The 12,663-nt window shown below is 36.9% G+C and overlaps 1 pseudogene; it reads right to left on the bottom strand.

Annotated features, from left to right (window-relative positions):
• Positions 1 to 12,024, bottom strand: part of LOC149217300 (putative F-box protein At2g36090) — a 61,378-nt pseudogene extending 49,354 nt beyond the window's left edge.
• Between the last annotated feature and the right edge of the window lie 639 nt (positions 12,025 to 12,663).

Raw genomic sequence — 12,663 nt, 5'->3', positions numbered from 1 at the left:
TTGATTAGTGTCGCTATGGACCCGTCATCGCCAAACATGGTAAAAAATTGTTCTTGGAAGATGTCCCAACTAGTAATAGATCCAGATGGTAATGAGAAATACCATGATCTGGCTGTCCCTTGCAAAGTGTAAGGGAAAAGTTGAACAACAGCATCCTCATTAGTAACTCCATTAAGATTTATGGACAACATAAAGTTATTTATATCTTCTTCTGCTAGCATACCTGCCTCAGGGTTAAACTTAGGCAGACATTTTTAGGATGGATCGGTATCTGACTTAAGGGTGTAGGCATTAGGACTGCCCCTGGGTTATTCCATGAAGATTGGGCCATTGCTGAACTACTAACAGAGGAAAGTGCAGAAGATGATCCTTGTGATTGAGAAGATGAGGATATTATAACTACAGATGTTTAAGAAGGAGTTGAGGAAGTTGTAATAGGTTGATGGACAATGACCTGAAGTGGAGGAGTGGATGGTTGACTTCACGGTGAAGAAGTTGAGATGGATGATGATGAAAGAGTCTCATTATCGGATCCTTTAGGAGACTTCCTTGCTCTATTCCTAGAAGGTAGAGGTAATTCAGTTGGCTGAACACCAAACTTTTCTCTCTTTAACCTAGTGGGAGGATGAGCAGGGTTGTATTGCGAAGTCACGCTACCTTGAGATTTATCAGATTTCTAAGGAGATATAGAAAATCACTGAAGTTTGTGAATCAAAGATTCAACTTCAGGAGGTTCAATAGTAGATTGTTCTAAAATGTCAGGGTTTGTAGCAGTGGCTGTTGATCTAGTGACTTCTAACCCTGGATTTAAGGTTTCTGAATGCAATGGAGAAGTCGGAGGAGATGGTGAGGGTGATTTAGGTATTTAGATTTGGATTTGCTTGCCATTCATAGTTCGGGCCCTCCTTCTAGCGCAAAATATGTTGAAGCCATGTAAATTGGGTCTACAACAAGGGGGATACCCGCCCGGTCCAGACCTTGGTTGGCAGCTCCTTTTCCGTTTGGTATAGCGCGTCCGACTGGGGATAATGGGACTAGTTTCCCAATTTGTGTGTGTGTGTGAGAAAGATTGATATTTTTGTTTCTAACAGTTTCTAAATGGAATACTTCTACTCTAATTCTAGTCTAATAATAAGGAAACTGTATTCTAATAACAGGAATATGTAAATCTACACTAACCCGGGGTGTGATTTTTCTTATATGCAATCTAAAATGATTTCAAACAACAACTGGTAATAAAGATCATTCAACCGTTATGAGAAGAGAATTCAGTACAGATGAACCACTTCGTATAAAAAGTTAAACAAAATAGTTGTGCAAAACATATCGCATAATGAGCTATTCATACACTAAGCATAAATAATAGCTATCCCCGTACAAAAGTGCCAAATGATAACTCAGGCATTCATACATTAATATATAAATAACTGATCTGGAAATCACTCTAACACAAGGCAGAAATAGTTAAGAGATAGAAATACCATTTATAACTAGTTCTACACATGAGCTTCAAGTGATAACGATTTATCTCTCCTTGATCAAATATCTACTAAGAGTACAAAAGTGAAACATCAATAGTAGATATCAAATGCAAACATTAATAAATCATGTTTCATTCATTCATCAAAACCTCCTCAAAGGGTACAAAAGTGCATGTTCTGGGGATAAATTTTTGATAAATTTCAGGACCTTTCTCTAAATGCATGAGAGGGGTTTAAATACTACTACACTAATTCTAAAAATAAATTATTACAAAAATGTAGGATGCGGTTTAAATGACCATCCTTTTTTTAGGAAAATAAAACAAAATTAAAGCTAAAATTAAATCTAACATTAAACTACTTCTCTATTTGGTCCTTGAAATCACACGCATGCAGCATCTATTTGAGCAGGGTCGGCTGGCTGACTTCCGCTTTTAACTGAGCTGAGAAAACAGAATCGACAAGTGCGGGCGCCATATTTTTGGCCGAATTGATGATACACTTAACAGTCATCCATTGGCTATGTGGCTTTACTAAGTAAGCCCAGTAATAATCCCAGTTCAACCCGGTTAACCCTTGAATTGCTTGTGCCTTTTCTTGAGCTCTCTGTTTCTAATCTGCCTGAAATTTTACTTTCTTGTGATTTTCAGGACTTGTAGATGACTGGGCAACTAGCAGCTTTCCTTTTTTAGATCACGCATCGGAAACTGCCTCTGTTTCTTGATCCGGGTTTCCTTCATGCGTTTTTCGCCTTTTGCGCTTTTTCCTTCCAACAAATATAATGTTCAAAATTTGTAAAACTAATACTTCTGTGAACTCTTGACCTTTATTCTTAAACTGTTTGAACATTTCTTATTTCTGCACTGTCCAGTATCCATTTGACCATGTCCGTGTATGGGAGGATTTTTGGCCTTGCTGCTATTTGGTGTAAGAATGAGCAGGCCAGTTCTGAAAGGGATGCTTCTGAAGAACCATTTGAACCTGCGGTAGCTACTACTTCCATTACTCTGGGATTTTCCTCTTTGAGAAAATTATACATGCCTTCCCACGTAGCTATTCCTGCGTCTTGTTACAGGCCGTGTCTGTATATAAGGGCGCCATTTCCTTCTCTTCTGAGCTTGGGGCTTTGCCTTTCTTTCCCATTTCAACCTGCATAATGCTTTGTATCGGCTTCTATTGTCCGTTCCTACAATTCACAAGTGAAGCGAAAATGAATGACAAGGAAGGGTGATGGGAAAATTTTTAAATGCCGCAGACATATCAAGCATACCACCTTATGTGAAATGATTCTTTTGATAAGCACACACCCATAATCCATAATAACTGGCAACTACCTCATTTATTAGCATTAAAGGGCATAAACAGGTGTCAGCTTAAGGAAAATACTTTTCTTGAATAACACGCCCGAAAGATCTGCGATTTTGCGATTTTGCGATTTGCTTTTCAATATCGCAAATCGCAACATCGTGAAATCGCAATATCGCAACATCGCAAAATCGATCGCTTGTGACATCGCATTATAGTATTATTGCTACATCGCGAAATCATAATATCGCAAATCGCAGAAATGTTATGTATGGCAATCTTTGTTAACTTGTTTCTTGTGAGGTGTGATCTTGCGATTGGCGTCATCGCATATCGGCAAATTGAAGTGTTTCAATGAGAGTTGTGGTGAATGCGATGCGATATTTGTTTATTATCACATATCGTGATCTCGCAAATGTTGGAATTATGTTTGTAAGGTGGCATCCTGCTATCTTATGCGATGCAATATTTCCTAAGGAAAGATTTTATCTTACCTTATCATAAGACTTAGCTTTTTTGGATTTTCCAAGAGGGTTTCCTAAGATCATGATGGTAATTTTATTCAAAAAAGGAAATTTAAACACTATTTTAATTTTTTAGATTTTTAACTAAGGGTCCCCTCTTATTTAGTATTAGAATAACACTCAATAAAAAAGGGGGGTTGTTGATGGCCACAACAATTGGCGATTCACTTGGAAGAACAAGTTATCTCTGCTGCTTTCTGAATTTTCAAAACTTCCAAAACAGAAAATTTTCCAGAAAGTTAAACTTTATTATAGAAAGATAAAGTACATTATATTCTAACATGTCAATGACATTTTGTTTCAACTATTTTCAACTTTGATTATTTGCTGCCTCAAGCTAGTCCTTGTATTTACACAGTCATTACTTGGTTTGTAAAGATAAAATAAAGTCTTCTATGTAAAGCAGTTTTAGATATGCTCATTTGTCGTAGGTAGAGCCTCTGCTGCCAGCAGGCATTTATAGCCTCGACAGGGTTACGTGTTACCCAGCAATGATCCTGTATCCTACTTAAAGAAACCCACAATTCTCAAAGAAGAATCCATATCCACACTTATTACTTTCATTTTCTTTTTTATTCTTAAAGAGCAATGTCTTGGTTTGATGGCCAATTTATGACACAGTCATTCATTAATTTATAACTTTGATAAACAAGCTAGCTCGTGATGAGACCCCTTGCCTTTTGATTGTAACAATCTTAAGTCTTTGCCCTGTTGTGGTATGCAGTATTGGCAAAGTCAGCAAGTTATAATATGTGTGATTATGATAAGTCGGCTCGTGATGAGACCTCTCACTCTTTAAGATAAAGTATATCCTTGGATTGTTCCTCTGAAAGTTGTGATTCCCTTAGTAGGGAGGAAGTCATTGTTTCCTTAAGATAGCTCTGGACGACAATAGTATAGTTTTTGGAAATAGCTGTTCTACAGAGAATCTTTATTTTGTTATTGATACCTTTCGTTGCACTGATATAAAAAAAAAATTCACTACAGGTTGTTTTCATCAAATCTTATGAAGTTGAAACTAGTATCATATCTAGGCCAGAGTTTTTAACTGTATCTTTCAATAATAAAGATCAATTTTCCAAAAGATTTGCTATTTATACAAGCGAAAGATCAAAATTTGAAAGAGAATTTGTATCTTTTTCATAAATGCCTATCGTAACCATTCACAACTGATTTTATTATGAAAAGAAAAACAACTATTCTACAAAAATAGAATCATGATCTTCTATGGAAAATATTTCTTGAGAATTTGACCATTAACAGGTAGAGAATCCCTCTTCCCTGCTAAATCTTGTAACATGAAGGTCGGTGGACCTATAATTTCTACAATTTGAAAAGGACCAAGCCACATTCTTTGAAACTTTGTATGTTTTCCCTTTTCTTCATGAGCCTTGTCCCATTTTAAAACTAAATCTCCTATCTGAAAATATTTTCTGTATACCATATTGGAATCAAAAGAGGCTTTCACCAATGCTTGATGATGCGCGTGCGTAATCTTAGCCTTTTCTCGTTGTTCTTCTAATTTAATTAATTGCAACTGCCTAAGTTGTAAAGAAGAAGTTGGTATTTCATCAATGTACTGAACTAAGGCTAAAGAAGGGATTGCCAGATGCGTTGGAAGAACCACTTCTTTCCCATAAACTAAATTAACGGGAGAAGTGCCGATAGAGGCTTTCTGTGTTATTCGGTCTGACCATAAAGCATATATCAAAGACTTATGCCAATTTTTATGATTTTGGTCAATGGTTCACTTGATGATTCTAATCAAGTTCTTATTTGTGGATTCAGCTAACCCATTCCCTTGTGGATAATAATTGGCTGAGTATTTAAGTTTGAAACCTCTTTTAAGTGCAAATTCAGTCATTGTATTACCAAAAAAGTATGATGCATTATCAAACATTAAAGCGGAAGGAAATCCAAACCTGGTGATTATGAACTGATCTATGAATTCAATGATATTTTCAGCATTAGCCGTCTTGAGTGGAACTGCTTCTACCCATTTAGTAAAGTAATCTGTCACTTTGAGGATGTATCTATGCTGTTTAGAAGAGTGAGGAACGATCTCACCTATTATTTCCAATCCCCACTGATCGAGGCTGTTCGATGGTGACTGGTTGAAGTGGCAAGGATGGTTTCTTTTGTCTTCCGACAACAGTTTGACAGACTTGGCCTTTTCTTATGTAGTTATGTGCATCTTTGAACAATGTGGGCCAGTAATAGCCTACGCGTAAGATCTTGTGAGCAGTTGCATCTCCAGTGTAGTGTTCACCTGCTGGACCATCATGGAGTTCCTGCAAAACTTTTTCAACTTCAGCTTTCTCAAGACATCTAAGTAGAACAGAATCATAATTTATTCTAAAAAGAACGTCTTTTACAAGTTGATATTGTTTGGCTTTTATCCTCAGGGCTCTTTTCTTGGTGTGATCAAGGTTTGGAGGAGCATATCCATTCTTTAAATAATAAATAATATCAGCATATAGTGACTCAACATCATTTAGGCTTACCTTGTATACTTGTACCTCTTCAGATGGATTTCCGGGCATTAGCAATGCTCCTGCCAACAATTTACAAAAGCCTTGACCTTTTACAATGTTTGCTGGTTTGATTTCTACGTCATATTCTTGTAAGGCAGTAACCCAATTTTCCCTTTTCTCACCCACATCCTTCTGTACTAGAAGACTTCTCATCACTGGAAATGGTACTATGATCTTGGTATGTGTCTTGAGTAAGAAAGGTCTGAAATATTTAATTTCTTTGAAAACAACATAGGCTTGTTTCTCCACATCTGAATAATTCAGTTCAACACCTTGTAAATTGGAACTGAAAAACGCAATTGGGGCTTCCACCTTCTCTTGATTTGCTTGAGTGAGTATCGCAGCATATGATTTATCTGAGGCAAAAGTGTACAAAATAAAAGGATCGGAAAAATTTGGAGTTGCTAACGATGGAGCATTAATAATGGCTTGTTTTATTAGATTGAAAGCCTCATGTTCTTCTTGGCCCCATTTAAAGTTTGCGTTCTTTTTAATCATGGCTTGTAGAGGAGACACGATTCTAGAAAAATCTGGGACGAATCTCTTTACAAAGTTGATCTAGCCAAGGAAAGATTGCATGGCTTTCTTGTTGTGAGGTAGGGGAACTGCGGAAATTTCTTTGATTCCGTTAGGATCAATGTGAATTCTAGATTTTGACACTATGAATCCTAGAAGCTTTCCTTCACTTAATGCGAAAAAGGATTTTTTCAGGTTAAGCGAAATTCCATACTTTAAACAACGTTGGAAGATTTGTTTAAATCCTTGAGATGGTTGTTTCGTTTCTTGGAATAAACAGTAATATCATCCAAATAGATTACTACTGACTTATTAACTAACCCTTTGAATGTGATGTCCATGGCTCTTTGAAATGTGGCACCCGCGTTAATCAAACCAAATGGCATCTTTTGATATGCGTATGTGCCCCATTTAGTTCTGAATGTAGTTTTCAACTCATTGTCGGGATGTACCAATACATGGTTGTATCCTGAGAATCCATCCAAGAATGACATTAGTTCTGAGCCCACAACTGCCTGCAGTATTTGTTCCATGGGAGGTAAAGGAAAATTATTCTTTTGGTAGGCCTTGTTAAGGTTTTGAAAGTCAATGCAGATTCTAATATCTCCATTTTTCTTTCTAACACGTACCATATTGGAGACCCATTTAGAATGTCTAATGGGAAAGATTATCTTGGCTTTCAGTAACTTGTTGAGTTCAATTTTAATCTGATTTTCTAAATTTGGATGTATCTTTCTCAACTTCTGTTGGACAAGTTTTTCATTATAAATCATTGGGATAGTATGTTGGATGATGGAGGTGTCGTATGTTTTGAGTTCATCATAATTCCAAGCAAAGGCACTTTTGTATCGTTTGAAGAGATGAATATATGCTAATTTCTCTTCAGGGACTAGGCCAAGGCCTAAGTTGATGTTCTGTGGTTTGGCATCAGTTCTTAGATTTACTAATTCATAATTCAAAGTTGAACTTTGGAGTTTTGAATTAGTAGACCTTTTGAATCGATATTTCAAATCATAAAGGTCTTCTAATTTGACTACTGATTTAGGTATAGCATTGTTAGTACTATCCTGTTGCAATTGTTGGTCATGCTGGTCTTCGTCAATTATTTGATTGGTGTAGGATCCTTCAGATGTGAGAAAACTCATGATATCAGGATCGTCATTGAAAATTATCCAATTGGTGATGTTATTAGGGATAGATGGTCTAAAAATTAACTCAATTGAAAATTGGTCAGGACTAAAATCTTCTAAATGAATGAGCTTGGAAGCTACGTTGGCTAAGAGGTCTGCGATAGCATTCTAGAGTCTGGGGATTGACGAGATATTAAATGCTATAAAATGTTCAGTCAGATCTTGAACTAAAGATTGGTAATACTTTAAATGACCTGATAAATAGTGTATATTATTGCGCACCTGTCTAATTATTATTTCAAAATCTCCGAAAACTTGCAGGTATTTGACACCTAATCCGATTGCCTTGTACAAGCCTTGGACTAGAGCTTCCTATTCTGCAGTATTGGTGGTGCACTCAAATTTGAGTCTGCAAGTTAACATGGTTTTATCTCCCTCTGGGCTTACTAACACACATCCTGCTCCTGCTCCTTCGTTAGACTTAGAACCATCAAAAAATAATTTCCAAAACAAAGATTTATTTACAGGACTATCTATAAAATTAATGCATTTAGAACTATCTGTTTGAGAAAAAAATTCTACTTGAGACAAAAAAGAATGTTCTAAGTAAGGTGAAGTATGAGCATTAAAATTTCCTAAGAAAGAATCTACTAAATAATTTCCAATAATGTTAGAATTATATGCTACTGGTTCATTTTCTCCCTCGAGTTCTGTTACTATGTATTTTTGATGTCATTCGCGTTAAACTTTTATTTGCTTTGGTTTACCATTATAAGGCAGCCACATATGTGACCAGTCAGTTGCAAAGTATCCATGAAGTTTTTCTAACCTATCTCTGCTAAGAATTAAGCCATAAAATTTAGGAATATCAGCAACTAAAATGTTGATAACTTGACATACCTTTGGATTGGATGACAGCCTTATGGTAACCTGATTTAATTCACCAATCACTTCGACTTGCAATCAATCTAGTTGAACTATGCGCACAACGGATTTATGTGGTTGAACATTCAATTTTGCACAAATTGATCTCGGTAAAATATTTGATGAAGCTCCAGAATCCACTAAGCAATTATGCACATTTTTATTGAAGATTTCATAAGTAAGGAGAAATGGGGGAGTATGAGATCTCGATCTTCCTCCAATTAATGCGATATCATTTGGATCAACTTTATTTATCATATTAGTTGGAGGTCTTCCCATATCATGGGAAGCTTGAGAGATTACAGCAGCTAGTAAAGGTGCAACTGACACAGCATGTAATTCTTTCAAAATTACTTTTTGCTGGTGTTTTAACTTGCTCAATTCAAGAAGAGTAATATTTTCCCTAGTCTTTTTCATGTCTTCAACAATGTTATACTCCATTTCATCCAAAACAATTAGCGTTTTTGATGGAGCAGATGTGTCTATTTGGACTGGGCTGGTTTGAGTCGCTTTAGGTGATTTTTTCTTGGCTGCAACTTTATCCTTAGTCATTAAACTTGCGCTCTTTGGCTTAGGTGTAGGTTGAGAAGGACCAAGTTGATTTCTGCTACTAGTACTAACCAGGAATACCTCTTGATATTCTTCATTTGGGAGGATGAAATCCCACATACCTTGTAATTCCACAACTTCTTCTTCATCGATATGCTCTTCAGTAGCATTTTCCTCTTCTTCTTCTTCTGATTCAGCATTTGAAATAGCGTTAGGGGGTTTGGAATCAACTGAAGGATTTCTTTTAAAAGACATGTATGGCTTTTTAGAAGAAGTTTCTGCTACCTGTTTCTTGACGTCAACCATTTCGTTAGACATGGTCTTCAAAAATTTTTGTAATCCTTCTAAATCGAATGGATCTTTCGGTTGTTTTTTCTTGGGATCTCCTTTGAAAGAGACCTTCTTAGATTTTTGTTCTTCCATCGCATTTTTCTTTTCTAAGGCCGTAATATGTTTCTCTACTATTATTTATTCTTTCATATTTTCAACTAAGGTTGTTTTGTTAGCCCTATCAACAAAGAGTGCTAAGTTTGATGGTAAAGCAGTAATATACCATTCACATCGCACTTCTTCACTAGGCTAAGAGGCAGTAGGTATTTTGTTTAGAATTTTATTGAAATGTAAACTGAAATCTTTGATAGGTTCTCTTGACTCAGCTCTAAGATTAGACAAGTCATTGATCAGTGTCGCTGTGGACCTGTCATCGCCAAACTTGGTCAAAAATTGTTCTTGGAAGATGTCCCAACTAGTAATAGATCCATATGGTAATGAGAAATACCATGATCTGGCTATCCCTTCCAAAGTGTAAGGGAAAAGTTGAACAACATCATCCTCATTAGTAACTCCATTGAGATTTATGGACAACATAAAGTTATTTATATGTTCTTCTGCTAGCATACCTACCTCAGGGTTAAACTTCGGTAGCCATTTTTGAGGATGGGCCGGTATCTTACTTAAGGGTGCAGGCATTAGGACTACCCCTGGGTTATTCCATGGAGATTGGGCCATTGTTGAACTACTAACAGAGGAAAGTGCAGAAGATGATCCTTGTGGTTGAGAAGATGAGGATATTATAACTCCAGATGTTTGAGAAGGAGTTGAGGAAGTTGCAATAGACTGATGGACGATGACCTGAAGTGGAGGAGTGGATGGTTGACTTCACGGTGAAGAAGTTGAGATGGATGATGATGAAAGAGTCTCACTATCGGATCCTTTAGGAGACTTCCTTGCTCTCTTCCTAGAAGGTAGAGGTAATTCAGTTGGCTGAACACCAAACTTTTCGCTCTTTAACCTGGTGAGAGGATGAGCAGGGTTGTATTGCGAAGTCACGCTGCCTTGAGATTTATCAGATTTCCGAGGAGATATAGAAAATCACTAAATTTTGTGAATCAAAGATTCAACTTCAGGAGGTTCAATAGTAGATTGTTCCGAAATGTGAGGGTTTGTAGCATCGGCTGTTGATCCAGTGACTTCTAACTCTGGATTTAAGGTTTCTGAATGCAATGGAGAAGTCGGAGGAGATGGTGAGGGTGATTTACTCTCAGAATGGTATTTAGATTTGGATTTTCTTGCCATTCATAGTTCGGGCCCTCCTTCTAGCGCCAAATATGTTTAAGCCCCAAAAATCAGGTCTACAACAAGGGGGATACTCGCCCAGTCCGGACCTTGGTTGGCAGCTCCTTTTCCATTTGGTATAGCAGGTCCGACTGGGGATAATGGGACTAGTTTCCCAATTTGTGTGTGTGAGAAAGATTGATATTTCTGTTTCTAACAGTTTCTAAATGGAATACTTCTACTCTAATTCTAGTGTAATAATAAGGAAACTATATTCTAATAACAGGAATATGTAAATCTACACTAACCTGGGGTGTGATTTTTCTTATATGCGATATAAAATGATTTCGAACAACAACTGGTAATAAAGATCATTCAACCATTATGAGAAGAGAATTCAGTACAGATGAACCACTTCGTATAAAAAGTTAGACGAAACAGTTGTGCAAAACATATCGCATAATGAGCTATTCGTACACTAAGCATAAATAAATAGCTATCAACATACAAAAGTGCCGAATGATAACTCAGGCATTCATACATTAATATATAAATAACTGAACTGGAAATCACTCTAACACAAGGTAGAAATAGTTAAGAGATAGAAATACCATTTATAACTAGTTCTACTCATGAGCTTCAAGTGATAATGATTTATCTCTCCTTGATCAAATATCTACTAAGAGTACAAAAGTGAAACATCAGTAGCAGATATCAAATGCAAACATTAATAAATCATGCTCCATTCATTCATCAAGAATTCCTTAGAGGGTACAGAAGTGCATGTTCTGGGGTTAAGTTTTTGATAAATTTCAGGACCTTTCTCTAAATGCATGAGAGGGGTTTAAATACTACTAAAGTAATTCTAAAAATAAATTATTACAAAAATGTAGGATGTGGTTTAAATGACCGTCCTCTTTTCAAGAAAATAAAACAAAATTAAAGCTAAAATTAAATCTAACATGAAACTACTTCTGTATTTGGTCCTTGAAATCACATGCATGCAGCATCTGTTTGAGCAGGGTCGGCTGGCTGACTTCCGCTTTTAGCTGAGATGAGAAAACCGAATCGACAAGCGCTGGCGCCATCTTTTCGACCGAATTGATGATAGACTTAACAATCATCCAGTGGCTATGTGGCTTTGCCAAGTAAGCCCAGTAATAATCCCAGTTCAACCTGGTTAATCCTTGAATTGCTTGTGCCTTTTCTTGAGCTCTCTGTTTCTAATCTGCCTGAAATTTTACTTTCTTGTGATTTTTGGGACTTGCAGGTGACTGGGCAACTAGCAACTTTCCTTTTTTAAAAATTTTTCTCAGAGATGCGCATTGGAAACTACCTCTGTTTCTCGATCCAGGTTTCCTTGATACGTTTTTCGCCTTTTGCGCTTTTTCCTTCCAACAGATATAAAGTTAAAAATTTGTAAAACTAATACTTCTGTGAATTCTTGACCTTGAGTCTTAAACTGTTTTTTTCTGATTTCTGCGCTGTCCAGTATCCATTTGACCATGTCCGTGTATGGGAGGATTTTTTGCCTTACTGCTATCCGGTGTAAGAATGAGCAGGCTAGTTCCGAAAGGGATGCTTCTGAAGAACCATTTGAACTCGCGGTAGCAACTACTTCCATTACTCTCGGATTTTCCTCTTCGAGCAGATTATACATGCCTTCCCACATAGCTATTCCCGCGTCTCTGTTACAGGCCGTGTCTGTATATAAGGGTGCCATTTCCTTCTCTTCTGAGCTCGGGGCTTTGCTTTTCTTTCCCATTTCAACCCGTGTAATGCTTTGTATCGGCTTCTATTGTCCGTTCCTGCAATTCACAAGTGAAGCGAAAATGAATGACAAGGAAGGGTGATGGGAAAAGTTTTAAATGCTGCAGACATATCAAGCATACCACCTTACATGAAATGATTCTTTCGATAAACATGCACCCATAGTCCATAATAACTGGCAACTACCTCATTTATTAGCATTAAAGAGCATAACTAGGTGTCAGCTTAAGGAAAATACTTTTCTTGAATAACGCGCCCAAAATATCTGCGATGAAGCGATTTTGCGATTTGCTTCGCAATATCGCAGATTGCAACATTGCGAAATCGCAATATTGCAACATCGCAAAATTGATCGCTTGTGACATCGCATTATAGT

Source organism: Pinus tabuliformis, chromosome 1_1 (genome assembly GCF_031772625.1).
Source record: "Pinus tabuliformis cultivar Carrire ecotype Pingquan chromosome 1_1, CPIR1, whole genome shotgun sequence".
In the NCBI taxonomy this organism is placed as follows: domain Eukaryota; kingdom Viridiplantae; phylum Streptophyta; class Pinopsida; order Pinales; family Pinaceae; genus Pinus; species Pinus tabuliformis.
The sequence above is the reverse complement of the archived record's forward strand: the minus strand, read 5'-3'. Positions and strand labels throughout refer to the sequence as shown.